The 16,030-nt window shown below is 33.5% G+C and overlaps 1 long non-coding RNA gene across 1 annotated transcript; it reads right to left on the bottom strand.

Annotated features, from left to right (window-relative positions):
• Positions 1-203: 203 nt before the first annotated feature.
• On the bottom strand, positions 204-14,274 carry LOC136837227 (uncharacterized). Its single transcript, XR_010852637.1, has 4 exons — positions 14,041-14,274; positions 9,821-9,906; positions 8,649-8,756; positions 204-2,008 (listed from the first exon to the last, which is right to left on the bottom strand). It is a non-coding gene; the product is annotated as an uncharacterized lncRNA (long non-coding RNA).
• Between the last annotated feature and the right edge of the window lie 1,756 nt (positions 14,275-16,030).

Below are 16,030 nucleotides of genomic sequence, written 5' to 3'. Positions count from 1 at the left end.
ATCATTACAAGAGTTCCTTTCACTCAAATTACAAGTAATGTAACAGCACTTTAAAGGCAGCTTCGGCATGTTCTACGTGTGACTGCATATTTGAGCAACTTCAAGCTTTTAAAACTATGACCAACTTTACAGTAAGTCTTTATACCATTCTAGATGTACTTCACAAGAAAAATCAAACCTCCATGGAAAAAGAATAGCCAAAACACAGCAGGGATTTTATTGAAAGCTTAAAAATCTTTTTACAGTGGATATATTAGTCACGAGTTTATCAAGTACCTAATACAATGAATAAAAGCTTGAATACTCGATAAACGGAAACGCCTTCAGTATCTCATCAGGTGATAACAGGTTTTCTTGCTTTGAAACTCGTCTCACCTAGTGAGCAAATCTCTTGACATTTCATCTCAATGACATTTTATGACAAAGTATAGGACAGCATTGACTTAGAAAATTGGGTTAATTGAAAGTTGTCACTAAAGGAACTTTGAATTTACCGGATTTCTTTGTGCTCAGTCAATCTTTGTGCGCAAATTACGAAAATATGAAAAGATAACCGCAAAAACGATCAAACAACTACTAAACAGTGAACGGGAAGCATTTCATATCTCGCCAGTAGATAATACTGCTTAAGGATTAATCGCAATTTTTGGAAGGAATGAAGATTTACGATAAAGTACTTATATTAACCGAATGTTTTGAAGCTACAGACTAAGAATTCCGATTTAGATGGCAAATGTACCAAGGGTAAAAGATGCAATGGTATAGCAACGAATTTTAAATGGCACAATTTTTGCATCAATTTAACTTTCAAAAAAAACAACAAAACACTGAATTAATTTGGTGATAAAGTATGTCAGTCACACGTAGTGGTTAACAGACCGATGTACAAAATTTCCCAGAAATGTTTTTCTTTGGAATCAGTTTTCTGCAGGAATTGAACCTAAACTTGTTTAAATTGCTGAGTGTCAAAGATTTTAGCGAGATTTTTCTGACATGTATTTCTCAAGCCTATCAAGTGTCAAGTTTAGTGTCCTAACTTGATCTAAGTCATTCTATTATGTCGTATTTTCATTATTTTGTAATTATATATCGTATTTCCACAATTACAATATACGCTTTTTGTTAATTACAATCTTTATATAGACAAAATTTAAATATAATTATGCAACAAATTCGGTCAATTGGGCAAAAACAGGATTTCCTGGCATGACTAACGAAAATACTAAACTGACAGTTGTCATCTTAAATGCAAAAATAATTCTAGTGATTTTAAATCACACTCATTGGCTTAAGACTTACAGACCCCAAAAATTAGTCCATAGATTTAAAGCCAGCGAAAACGATGGCACATATTGACAAATCTTGAAGCCTTACGATAAATTGAGTGCCCTAACAGGAGAGTATTAAACGGAATCTGGTTACTTCCTTATTCCCAAACTTCAAATGGAAACCTAAGTCACCTTTCCACCTTCATTTGGCACTTAGAACGTAGCTAATATGACTGAAGTCCAGTTAATGACAAACAGTAACAAGACTGACTGGAATAACTAATGCCCTAAAAAATCTTTCTGATGACCAGTTTTGACACTAAGGGTCAGTTTTAGTATTATGAAGCACTAATTACACAATTTTATCGGCATTAAACTTACTTATTGGAAAGCGAACATGGCAAATGTCTGAGTACTACCTACTTGGAGTGGAAATCTTGCTGTGGTAAAGATTTAACATACAAAATCTACGTAATATCAATTTCTTAATTCTGATAACAGATTGCTAGTACCGTGTAGGGCTATTTAGGGCTTGACTGTAGATCTAAAGCACAAATTTTTCTTTATGGGAATTCTTCTTAGTGTTGCAAGGTGTTTGAGATCTGCAGCAGATTTCGAGTCAACCATTATGATGAACTAATAATGGTTAGGGCATGGTTGTTCAGCATATATATGCAGAAGATTTCCATGGCGAAACCATAAGGCTGTAAATCATTTTCATTGCAGCTATTACTTCATTCCTGTGGAAAAAAAATAATTTCATATTTACACCTCTTACTAAGTACTTCATTAACTGATGTCTTATAGAGACAAGGGTAATTTTACCATGAAACTTTAGTGAGCATTCGACACCGTTACCACCACATCATGGCCACCTTAAAGAAAATAGGTTGATTCAAATCTTATCAAATAAAAAATTCTGACTTAAACCTTTCAGGTGAACTTAGAATTTTTTTTTTTTTTTTTTACTGAAATAAATTTACCAACTACTTATGATCCTCCTACTAACCTATCCTCTCTTGTTCTATAGACAGATACTTTCAAATTATTTACTAGACTATACTGCCCTTCATTAATATATCTAATTATACTTACTTCATTGACCAACTGGTCTGACCTTGATCCAATGCTAACCTATCATGGCCCACTGAAAGGTTCATTTTTTCATGAAAATCAATTTATAAGCTTTCATACAATTAACCTAATAACTGGCTTGTCCCATTATCCGCCAAAATACGATCATCTTAAATGTAAAGCTTTTCACACATTAACACAGACTAACCTCAGTTTTAAAATAGACCGGACAACCTAGTCACCCTAACCCACTATAACCTATTCACCCTAACCCACTAATCTAATTCTCACACATTGTTTAGGCAACGTCTAAGAACTTGTAGTCAAATTGTAAGAAATCCTTTCAAGTCATAAATTAGTATGCCAACTAAAATTATTAGACCATGTGCATGCATATACAATTCTAATCTAAATGAAATAGCTAAATCAATTTTATTCTGTAAAACTCAATTCCCAAAGAAATAATGCTACAGTAACAGTCGATGATTAATACTTAGCCTACATCTAGATGCTGCACAGCTTTTCCACACATCAATATTAAAAGGCATAAGGTCCTACCTTAATCCATTGACCAACTAAACCACCTCTGTCCAAATACCCCATAATTGTTGACAAACCACATCATCCTGAAGTCCACTGACAAACCAGATCTTCCTTCAGTCCATTGAAAAACCAAATCCTCCCACTCAAATTCCATCAAACCAGGCCCTACCTCATTTCATTGACAAGAGAATTCCACCACTTCACTGACAAAAGAAATCCTTAATTTCACTGACAAAAGAAATCTTCCTTAAATTCACTGACAAAAGAAATCTTCCTTAAATTCACTGACAAAAGAAATCTTCCTTAATTAAATTCACTGACAAAAGAAATCTTCCTTAAATTCACTGACAAAAGAAATCTTCCTTAATTTCACTGACAAAAGAAATTCCTTAATTTCACTGACAAAAGAAATCCTCCTTAATTTCACTGGCAAAGAAGTCCTCCTTAATTTCACTGACAAAGAATTCCTCCTCAATTTCACTGACAAAAGAAATCCTCCCTAATTTCACTGACAAAAGAAATCCTCCCTAATTTCACTGACAAAAGAAATCCTCCCTAATTTCACTGACAAAAGAAATCCTCCCTAATTTCACTGACAAAAGAAATCCTCCCTAATTTCACTGACAAAAGAAATACACAGTTAATTTCACTGACAAAAGAAATCCTCCCTAATTTCACGGACAAAAGAAATCCTCCTTAATTTCACTGACAAAAGAAATCCTCCTTAATTTCACTGACAAAAGAAATCCTCCTTAATTTCACTGACAAAAGAAATCCTCCCTAATTTCACTGACAAAAGAAATCCTCCTTAATTTCACTGACAAAAGAAATCCTCCTTAATTTCACTGAAAAAAAATCCTCCTTAATTTCACTGACAAACAAAAATCCTCCTTAATTTCACGGAAAAAGAAATCCTCCTTAATTTCAAGGAAAAAGTACCCGCTTCATTTCACGGAAAATAAAAAAACATTTCACGGATAAAAATACCTACTTCATTTCACGAAAAAAAATACCAATTTCATTTCACGGAAAAAAATACCTACTTCATTTCATTTTATTAAAAAAAATTCACGGAAAAAATCCTACTTCATTTCACGGAAAAAAATACCCTTACTACAACATTTCAGTAAAGAAAAATACCGTCTTCATTTCACCGAAAAAATACGGTCTTCATTTCACGGAAAAAATTTTGTTTCTTAATTTCACCAAAAATTTACCAATTTCAAAAATTACCATCTTCAAGAAAAAATACCTACTTCATTATTTTCACGGAAAAAAATACCTACTTCATTATTTTCACTGAAAAAATACCTACTTCGTTATTTTCACTTAAAAAATACCTACTTCTTCATTATTTTCACTGAAAAATAGCCTAATTATTTTTGAAAAAATACCTTTCATTATTTTTTACTGAAAAAATACCTACTCAATTATTTTCACTGAAAAATACATACTTCATTATTTTCACTGAAAAAACCTTTTTCATTATTTTTACTGAAAAATACCTACTTCATTATTTTCACTGAAAAAATACATACTTCATTATTTTCACTGAAAAAATAAAAAATTATTTTCATACTTCTTAAATGATTATTTTCACTGAAAAAATACTGAAAAATACTACTTCATTATTTTCACTGAAAAATACATACTTCATTATTTTCACTGAAAAAAATACCTACTTCATTATTTTCACTGAAAAAATACCTACTTCATTATTTTCACTGAAAAAATACTTCGTTATTTTCACTGAAAAAATACCTACTTCATTATTTTCACTGAAAAAATACCTACTTCATTATTTTCACTTAAAAAAATACCAGAAAAACTACATTATTTTTCACTGAAAAATACCTACTACATTATTTTCACTGAAAAAAAATACCTACTTCATTATTTTCACTGAAAATTAGAAAACTTCATTATTTTCACTGAAAAACACCAACTTTATTATTTTTACTGAAAAAATACCTACTTCATTATTTTCACTGAAAAATACCTACTTCTATTATTTTCACTGAAAAAATACCTACTTCGTTATTTTCACTGAAAAAATACCTACTTCGTTATTTTCACTGAAAAAATACCTACTTTGTTATTTTCACTGAAAAAATACATACTTCGTTATTTTCACTGAAAAAATACATACTTCGTTATTTTCACTGAAAAAATACATACTTCGTTATTTTCACTGAAAAAATACATACTTCGTTATTTTCACTGAAAAATACTTCGTTATTTTCACTGAAAAATACCTACTTCGTTATTTTCACTGAAAAATACCTACTTCGTTATTTTCACTGAAAAATACCTACTTCGTTATTTTCACTGAAAAAAATACCCACTACATTATTTTCACTGAAAAAATACCTACTACATTATTTTCACTGAAAAAAAATACCTACTTCATTATTTTCACTGAAAAATACCTACTTCATTATTTTCACTGAAAAACACCTACTTTATTATTTTCACTGAAAAATACCTACTTCATTATTTTCACTGAAAAATACCTACTTCATTATTTTCACTGAAAAATACCTACTTCATTATTTTCACTGAAAAAATACCTACTTCGTTTATTTTCACTGAAAAAATACCTACTTCGTTTATTTTCACTGAAAAATACCTACTTCGTTTATTTTCACTGAAAAAACCTACTTCGTTTATTTTCACTGAAAAAATACCATTTTGTTTATTTTCACTGAAAAACGCAGTTTGTTTATTTCACTGAAAGGGACTCGTTATTTTCACTGAAAAAAACCTACTTCGTTTATTTTCACTGAAAAAAATACCTTCTATTTTCACTGAAAAAAATACCTACTTCATTATTTTCACTGAAAAATACCTACTTCATTATTTTCACTGAAAAAAATACCTACTTCATTATTTTCACTGAAAAAATACCTACTTCATTATTTTCACTGAAAAAATACCTACTTCATTATTTTCACTGAAAAAATACCTACTTCATTATTTTCACTGAAAAAATACCTACTTCATTATTTTCACTGAAAAAAATACTTCCTTATTTTCACTGGAAAAAATACCTACACATTATTTTCACTGAATCAAAATCCTACTTCATTATTTCACTAAAAATTATACCACATTTCACTGAAAAAAAAAATTCTACATTATTTTCAGCTTTAGCTTCATTATTTTCATAAAAATACCTACTTCATTTTTCACTAATAAATCAGCTGAAGGATCATTTTCACTAAAAAAATACCTTCATTCATTTCACTAATAAAAATTCTTCCTTATTTTCACTGAAATTCTCCTCACTTCACAAAAAAATTTCATTTCAAAAATAAAAATCCTGCTTCATTTCACTAATAAAAAACCTCATTTCACTTAATGAAAAATTCATCATTTCACTAAAAAAATTCCACCTCATTTCACTAAAAAAAAACTATACCTCATTTCACTAAAAAAATTCTACTTTCATTTCTAAAAATTTCACTAAAAAAAATCCTACCTGCATTTCACCAAAAAAAAAAAAATCCTTCATTTCACCACAAAAAAAATCCTGCCTCATATCACAAAAAATTCCCACCTCATTCCAAAAAAATAATTTCAACCTCATTTCACCAAAAATAATCCCACCTCATTTCACCAAAAATAATCCCACCTCATTTCACCAAAAATAATCCCACCTCATTTCACAGACAAATCAAATCCTAGCTCAATCCCTGACATCTAAAATCCATTCCCAATCCATTTATAAGACAATTATGTCAATCTACTGGCAACCCAAAGCCTCACTGAATTAATGTAAAACCAAATTACTAGCTCGATCCGTTGACAAGTCAAGTCATTGCTCAGTCCATTGGCAAACCAAATTCTAACTCATTCCTTTGACAGCCCAGATTCTAACTCAGTCCATGACAATCAAAATCCAACCTCATGCTGTTAACCTAACTCATGCTTCACTCCATTGCAAACCAAATTGTCTCTGAAACCAAAACCAACCTCATTGCATCGATCAACAAACCAATCGTATCTTACTCCAAACTACCTCATTATGCTTCAAGTCAAATTCTATTATATTCCATTGACAAGCCAAACTCCCAGTCAATCTATTTACAACCCATATCCTATCTCAATCCACTGACAAGCCAAGTATTGCTTAATTTAGCACTTTATAATTCTACCTTAATCTGTCAAGTCTATCCTGCTCTAATCCTTTATAAATCATATTCTGCCTCAAATTCACCAGCATTACTTTTATCAGCTGAATAAGCATTTTATATAAATCAACTGAATAACCAGTTTTATTTTTATAAACCATTTGACACATACGAAGCTTCAACTAAGGCCTTCTACCTAGTGAATTACCTATATACTAGAATTCCCCATTCATTGAGATACACATGACAAACTCTACTAAACTTTCGTTTAAGGAGTTTCCGTAGGCCAATGAAGAACATGCACGATCTGCAGTTTCCAGTGGTTAAGACACTTCACATTAATCCAGCCATTACATTTACTATATAACGAGTCTTGTCCTTGAGTTTCGTGATTAAGAACAATGCGGGAAATGTGATATACAAAAGTAAGTTCAGACCATCTATTCAGTTCAACTTCCATTACAAACCCTTGGAATCAAAATTACAAACCCTTGGAAATGGTAATTCAAGAAATCCATCAATGCAGAATCGTCAGCGTGCAAACTAAAGTAAATCAAAAGATCCACTTGTGTACACAGTAAAATGGCCAACTGGACATTTTTCTAATTTAACGTCTTAATGTCTCTTGAATGTTAATTAGCTAGTATTTATTTCTCATAAGGGACACCTACTGTGGCAGGAAAGATTCATTTGCACATTAAAATTTTGAAGAGAAAAAGACACTATTTCAGTGACTCATTTCAAGTCTCGTTAGATCAGAAAATTACCTTAACCTTGAGCCTATAGTCTAAATTCTTTAAATGTACTGATTGACCTAAGTACCTTAACCCACTAACTTTTGAAGTCTACCTTAACGCACTTACTAACCAAATACCATCTTACACCACTGATTATCTAAATCCTACATAAAACAACTACTAAGCAATCACAGTTACCATCCACTAACACTCATCTCCTTGGTTAACTTATTTTAACCAACTAGCTTGATTAAATGCCCACTTGAAAATTTTAAGTCACCTTTTAATTCCCATGCATTTTACAAATTCTCAAATGACACCCTAATTGCATGCCAAGGAGCACATTAAAAGCACTGTATTAACAATATTTTTAACTTTTTACTCAGTTTGTGGAGACAAGTCTAGGGTCTGATATGCTGTTAAAATGGCAAAACAAGAAAATGGTGTCAGCCTTCTCTTGCTGTTAGACCTATGGTGTCACCACCACCTGGCGATGAAGCTATTACCTTAACCCAGTTGACATTTTAAGAATCTAAAACAATGTCTATGTACTGCTGTGGCATTGGGAATTACTACAACTGAATAAAAATTTATATTAAAGTATTTTTTATTGACAGATCCTGAGAAATCCTCTACAAATCTTCCACAATTTTGTTTCTTACAAGAACAGTACTAGATTTGCGCCATAACTCTTAAGTCCATCTCATTACAAAATGAAAGATTTTCAGCTTTTTTTAATGTCATGGATTAATACAACACAATTAGAATGTTACTCTACTCATAACTGAAAATCTGTTTCTAAACTATTAAAAAGAAAGCATTGTTACTTTAAACTACACACAACTTCCATTTCATTTTAAATGGTTAAATTCCTATTTACTCTATATTCTTACCTTCAGAGATTAACCCGAATTAGCATCTAGTAAGTCGTGTTTCTATGATCACTTTCTCCTTGACAGAAACTAAGTAGCAGTTCAGAGTTCAGTGCGTTCAAGCTTCACCTGTAAAAGATAATCATAAATCACCAGACAAAAACAAGTGTCTTCCTTAAGATACATAGTAATTGTTATAAGAATATTGTACGCGACCTGTGATTTGCCCTAATTAAAATTTCCTACTCAGAATGTGTATGGATTCTTAAAAAAAAAAAATGACTCGACTAAACTCATCAATAGACTTATCGATATAGCAGCTAACCTAGCTATAATTTTGACTTATCTGCATGCTTGCTCACTCATTCACTATTACGGAAATGTTTTGTAATACTATGAAATTTTCAGCAACACAAACAGCACCATCAAATAACCATTTTTTCTTTATAGAAAACAAGGGATAAAGTTTCTGATACGCAAGATACTTTCCTCACTAATCGTTGGCTACCCAAGTGCAGTTATGTCAGAACTTTGAAGATGCTTCTCCACTTTTGATCTCGGAATTTATGATCACTTTACCTACTTCGAATTCTCTTATTCTCCAGTTTATCTTTCTCATGTCGTGGACATGACAAATTTGCGATTCATAATTGACTCATGCGGCAAAACCACTTTGTGTAAGTGAAATACTTAGAAATTTACACCTATGTCAAAACTGCAATAAGTTAAAATCTCTAAAGACCCTATGTCCAGGAACGGGAAAAATTGAGCCTCCTTTAATCACTAACATCCATACCTCATTAATTCGAACCTTATAAAGTTAACGACAGGTTGGGTCCAGGAACCTCCTGGCCAGTTTGAAATGTTTTCCCCAAACTTCCTTTTTTGCTTGTAACTATTCATGCTAGTGTAATCCATTCACTTTTGGGTTTCAACTAGACAAAATCTATTGATTCCTACGGTGGTCCTCCACATTATTAGTTGAAAAAAAATTATAATTCCCACACCCCCAACAAAGTAAAAAAAAAAAAAAAAAAAAAAAAAAGAAGTAATTTGAAAAAAAAAATTTGCCTAACCTGATTTCATTCCCAAACTAAATTACAATGCCAGTAACGTAAAACCAACGGAACTACCCGATGTTCATCAAATTTAAAACTAAAAGTACAGTAAGTTTTATCTTGCTCTTATCTTACCTTCCAGTTACTGTGCCTCCACTGTTCCGAAATCATTTTTCTCAAACGACGCATGGCCATAAAATATTGCCAAGTTCAGGATACACCTGCAAAAGATCAAAATTCGGTTAAAATTTCAGAATAACACTGGTGCATGCGTTATATATAGTTACAAGGATTATCTTCGAAAACTTAGCAATTAACATTTAATTTAATGTTAAAAACTACCATTTTCGTCGGCTATTTTCTCGACTGTCAGACTACTCCCCAAATGCATTTAGATACACGTTTTTTGATGAATATTGCTAAGCAGGCATTCTTGGCACCTAAGCTAACGTGTACCTAACAAAACCTTTCATAACTGAGCCATCATGTTCACGAAATCAAATAATTTTCAATAAAAATTTTACTGCAACTTTTCAAATTATTTCAATACCTAACAGCGAGTACATTTTAGGTTTTCTTTACAAAATTAGGCTCAGTAATTCTTTGCAACAGACTTATCGTGAGCTTTCTATCTTCACCTTAATTCTTTACACATTAAAAATAACTGCTGAACGTTTTAAAAGTTACCTCATTTCCTTCTAGGTAATTTTGAAGCAACGGACGAGCTTACGCTAACAGCAAAGATGGAATTTCGTTGCACAGGTCGCCATATTCTGTGGTTATTGGAATTCCTTAAGAACACTAAAGAATTAACACATTCGTTCTCCTAGAAACATTCAACAATATAAGAAAGCAATAGTGCTAAAAGGAGGCTTTCGCATTATGAAAAATATAATTTTCTAAGTTTAGTTTTTTTCGAAGGTCCAGTTCAGCTGAAGAGGCTCCGAGACCCGCACACTCACTCGTCATATAAACAAGAATGCATATTAATTGACAAATCCACACTGTCATGTTATTAGGGGAAATATTTTCTTGAAACTGTAATCAGTCATCCTGATCTCAAGTTGGAACTTACTGTGCAGTCTTAGAAGGGAAAAATTAAGGGCTCTAAAACCAACATTCGTCTTCCATCCTGGTTATAATAAAATTCAAGCCGTTCTATGGATTTTTTTTTACTTTATCCGTTGGTTGCATTAAATGCATTGCTTTTCAAATATTTGAGGAACAGTATTTATAGCTTAATTACATAAACATTCCAGCTTTGATAGGCAGCCAGTGCAACTCAATACAGGGATAATCCTGTCACATGGTGCAACACTATTAATCTTGCCCCGCTAATGCATCATCTGAAGATGCATTATACTTGGCAAAAGGGGAACGCAGATCAAAGACAAATAGGGGGTTATTTAGCTACAAGTAATCATGTAAAGCAAAAACTTACTTTAAAACTTGCCAAATTGATCAATGGTATGAGACGAATAAGACACTGAACATGGCATGAATTTTAGAAGTTTCAAAGCTTTGAATAAGGATATTGTCCACGAATTATAGCTATAATACTAATTTCCTGAACTGAAGTAAAACGCTGGATATGACATATTAAAAGTTTAAACTCTGTGTGATTATGCTAAATATTCTTTGCAGCTATGATTAATTAAGGGACGTCTCATTATGATCTATGTGGACAATGTAAAACTCATCAGTGGGCTAAAATTCCTTAACACATAGCATATTTAAATAACCACTAAAAAAGAATTTTTTGCATATATTTCCCAATAGGCAAGCAGGACAAGATTTATTTTGGCCTACACAATTGTTCCCCCCAAAAAACCGTTCTAAAACTTCTTGCCTTAATTGAATGTCATCCAATTTATATGACAACTTGCACATTTTTCAGAGCCATGTCCACCCAGAAGTTTTGTGTATTAATAACGTAAAAATCGTAAATATATGCTACACACAATGTTAAGCTTCTGGGAGGAGTTTGTTGCAGATCCATTACAATGGAACAAGTCTTGTGGATCCTTCCGTTTTCCTTTATCTTCCTCTGCGCAGATCCATTTTATGCATACAACATCCTGCTTTGGGTGTTGAAATATTTTGTACTCTGAATTCATTTGTGTAAAATTCTGACACCCACCCATCAAACAGCTCTTCACAAAAGGTACACAAAAATGGTACCTTCAGGCTCCAGGTACTTTATGTGAAAGCAGTGGCTAGCTAAAGGATTGTGCGCTCATGAAAACACTACATTTTAACCTAGTTACTTTCATGTGACCTATCACCTGTTTGATCAAAAGGGTCAGTGAGGGTAGTTTACTGAAGCCCTCCCTCCCTATCCCCTTCTAATTCCATCCATTGCAGTAACTGACTCATGAACTATTATAGATACTTAGGTGCAATTCCATTTCACTAACCACTAATGCAACCTTAGAAATGTACATAGTACATTGTAGTTTCTAACATGGCATTAACGGTCTTTTAATAAGACAAGCTCTATTCACACCATCGCATTCCTACCCCAAATTACACAAAGTTTCTGCCTCTGGCATTATGCATCTGAGCATCCAGGCTATATTTGGACACTCTCAGTGACAAATACAATGCTACAGAGATATCTGTCTAGGTTTTGACGTTCATGGCCAAGGGGCTGGTACTAAACACAGCATTCATGCGAGACAGGCTGGTATTAAAAGTAAAATTGGCCAATTTTCCAGTGTTGCCAACGCACTTTAGTAAGAGCCAAACAATACTTAGGGGTTTCCAATATTACTAGTTTGAAATATATGGCCATCGAAATAAGGTAGAAAAAATGTGATCGTATGAAAATAAGATTTTGCCAATAGAGTGGTGGCTCTTCAGTAAGGGCCACTGATTCAGCGAAGCAAACGCCGACTCCCGAGAAAATCTAGTTGGCCCATCATGCTCTTACCTTGGTAATTCTACACGGGTACCACAGGAAATATCGTTTATTAAATATTCTGGACTGAATTTATAAAAGGGTGTTATAATGCAGTACAGGGAAGAATGAGAAAATTATAGATATGAAAAATTTGTCTTCTACGTTTGCTTTTACATCACAGCTCTGCAGGGCACCGTGGTTTACATCCCCAGCAGAGATGAACGTAAAAACCAACGAGATTAAATTTCAAAAATCAGTTTTAAATTATGCCTCTACACCCTTTCTATATTGTTCACTCAAAATCTAACGACATCTCAGTCCTTAAAATTTAAGGGACATTTATACTTGCAACACTGCACATTAGGTCAAACACTACCAGAAAAAAAGACCTGCGAGGGGTGCTAAATTCGGCTTGGAGTATAGCAATGCAATCAAAATACAGGAGCAAGGAGGACACAGCTGAATCAAAGTCACCATGGCTGGAAACTAAAGCCGGATTTTTCACGGAACGCCCAATTCCGAAATCTTCCATAATTCCTAAACTTAAAACAAATGGCGTTCTGGCAATTTATTATGGACCCTCAGTTCCAGAATACGTCATTCTTAATACCAATCCATGCTCACCCACAATGAACTTGCACAAAAAGTCTGATTGCGTGATCGCGTTAAGGAAATTTGACAAAATTTTCAAGAGAATCCGTACTCTGTCAACCTTATCAATTTAATGTTAAATCATTCCACCTTTACTGCACTAGATACACCCTCTTCCGTATAGTTAAATTTATAAAGCACTTCTGTAGGATTACAGTTGCCTTTTCCGTAGGAATACAGAGAACTTTGACATTTTTCACGTGCGTGTTTAAAAAACACAAGTACTACAGTTTGTTATGTCACATAACCCGACAAATATGAAAGGCAAACATTTTGTTTTATCTGCGCAATTAACCATGAAGAGCGGTGATGCTAAAAGCAAAGTAAATTCTGAAATTGAGTGGACCTTCCAGCAAAATCTACTGACCTTGAGAAAAACTAAGCGTTCGCAAGATTGCACGGAACAAGATTGATTACAAGCCACAAAATATTAGGACCTACTAAGACGACTTCGAAATATTACACAAATGTGATCGATGGCGAAGGAACACCACCTAAAATTACATATGTTGAGTAGCATGAATATTAACGGAGTTAATTTGGAAAACCTCGAATGAATGGCACGTCGACTATTCAGGAGGATATTTCAAATATAAACTAATGAACTTTTAAAAAATTACAATGTCACCACGTGGCAGAGTTCCACTCAAACCCATAAGCAAATAAATGTCATGGATTAAATGGACCGGCAGTAGGGACCAACTCAAACCCACTACTGTATTTCCTTCACTCTTGCCTGAACACTTAAAAACAGCCGGCAATTTACATGAATGGTTACATAAAGCACTCGTAGTTTCCTTACCTGCTGGGTGAAGAAAACCTTAATCCCCGGTCCTATAAGCTAAACAGGACAGATTCTTCCGTAAAAGCCATTGCATGCAACGTGAAAGTTTTGTCAGTTAAAAAAAGAAAAAAAAAATTGTATTTTACAATCACCGACCACATTTCGGTTCAGACACTTTAGGTCACAATCATGCAGATTCCCACGCACGTCTACACTACCTGTATCAGTTAACACCACGTAGACCAAACTGACGTTCAATATACTGATCCTCGGAGTCAGTTTTGAGTTTTCCAGTAACTGCTCTCCGTTATTTTTAAACCAATCACAAGCGTCCGAGTCATTCTGTTCTGACGAAGACGGGGATGAAGTCCCCCGATTGGCTGACGGAAAGCACGGTACCCTGAGGTGTATTATTACATTCTTAACAGCCATTACGACGGGATAATTAACACTCTGGCAACTAGATGTTCTGTAATATTTCTGATTTCATTCATTTTTTATCATGGGCGGGATAAACAGACATTGGACTAGGGAAATAAAATTTAATCCAAAGTGGAGAGAGAGAGAGAGAGAGAGAGAGAGAGAGAGAGAGAGAGAGAGAGAGAGAGAGAGAGAGAGTCATTTTACTGAGATCACTCCACCAACCGCTTATACGATAACACGTAAATGCTGGAAAAATTGCACCATAAATCCAACCATTAAACGCTTGATTTCACTAAAAGGAATCTCTTCTACTTATGGAAAGGCCATGAAATTGTAAAGTAAAACTAAAGGCCTTCCATATTAAAATCCTCAATATCTCTTTTACTAGTTGAACCAAAACTAGGAGAGTAACTTCTAAAAATGCAAATTTCATATCAATAAACAATGACTGAATAAAACCATAGATGTACGGGGTAAGTATTGAGACAGTGATGTCTGCAACGACCAATTTCTTATAAACTTCTCAAGTATCTAGGTAGACGACATTCGGACAACGTCTACCAAATCCATTCGTAGCCTGAGGGTGAGAGACTATTAAGACAGACATTTTAGGCCTCAGCCGCCTCACACAACGCCAAGGATATAAAAACACCATTATCTGCAGCCATTAAGAAGTTCTGGAAATGATATAGCATTGAAAATTACAAATAAAAAAGGAATTCGTGCGCTCAGTAGTGCAGTCAGCTTACCACTGATTTCCAGAGCTTCAATCAGTAAACACGTGCATTCAATAGTAAATATTAATTTACTTTATTTCAGCTCATGGCCAAAACAAAATTAAAGACATAATAGAGACGTTACAAAAACTGCAAAAATACAACAACAACAACAACAACAACAACAACAACAACAACAACAACAACAATAATAATAATAATAATAATAATAATAATAATAATAATAATAATAATAATAATAATAAAAATAATAATAATAATAATAGTAGTAGTAGTAGTAGTAGTAGTAGTAGTAGTAGTAGTAGTAGTAGTAGTAGTAGTAGTAGTAGTAGTACTAAATCTCGGGTGTGGTGTCTACCTTGACCTGGTTCAGTACGTAATAGTTCAAGTTAACACCTACTATGAACTTTCAGGTCTTGATATAAGAAGCCGCCTTAGAAAAAGTCCAAGAAAAACTTTAACCAGAACCAAGTGACCAGAAACTCAGATGCCTTTTCATAGAGTGCATGCAAAGGCAGTCTTCAAGGCTAGTTTGCATGCACTCTTGAAAAGCTTCTTTTTTCTTTCTAACTGACGAAACATTTTCGGCCATAAAGAAACAACTCTAATATATCAGGGGTTCCATAGCAAGGACCTCCTTGTTTAAAGTGTATCAACTTGATCATCTGTAACATTCCCCAAGTGCCTGGTGTAGGCGTATTTGCACTGGAAAACAGTAACAAAGAACGGTAGTTTAAAAATCTAAAGATGACTATATAGTAAACCAAGAATAAAACACACGGAGGGGCTATATCTACTTGACTATCGAACTGATAGTTTAGAAAGAAAAGGCTCTTTGATAGCTTCGG

Source organism: Macrobrachium rosenbergii, chromosome 58 (genome assembly GCF_040412425.1).
Source record: "Macrobrachium rosenbergii isolate ZJJX-2024 chromosome 58, ASM4041242v1, whole genome shotgun sequence".
Taxonomy (NCBI): Eukaryota; Metazoa; Arthropoda; class Malacostraca; order Decapoda; family Palaemonidae; genus Macrobrachium; species Macrobrachium rosenbergii.
The sequence above is the reverse complement of the archived record's forward strand: the minus strand, read 5'-3'. Positions and strand labels throughout refer to the sequence as shown.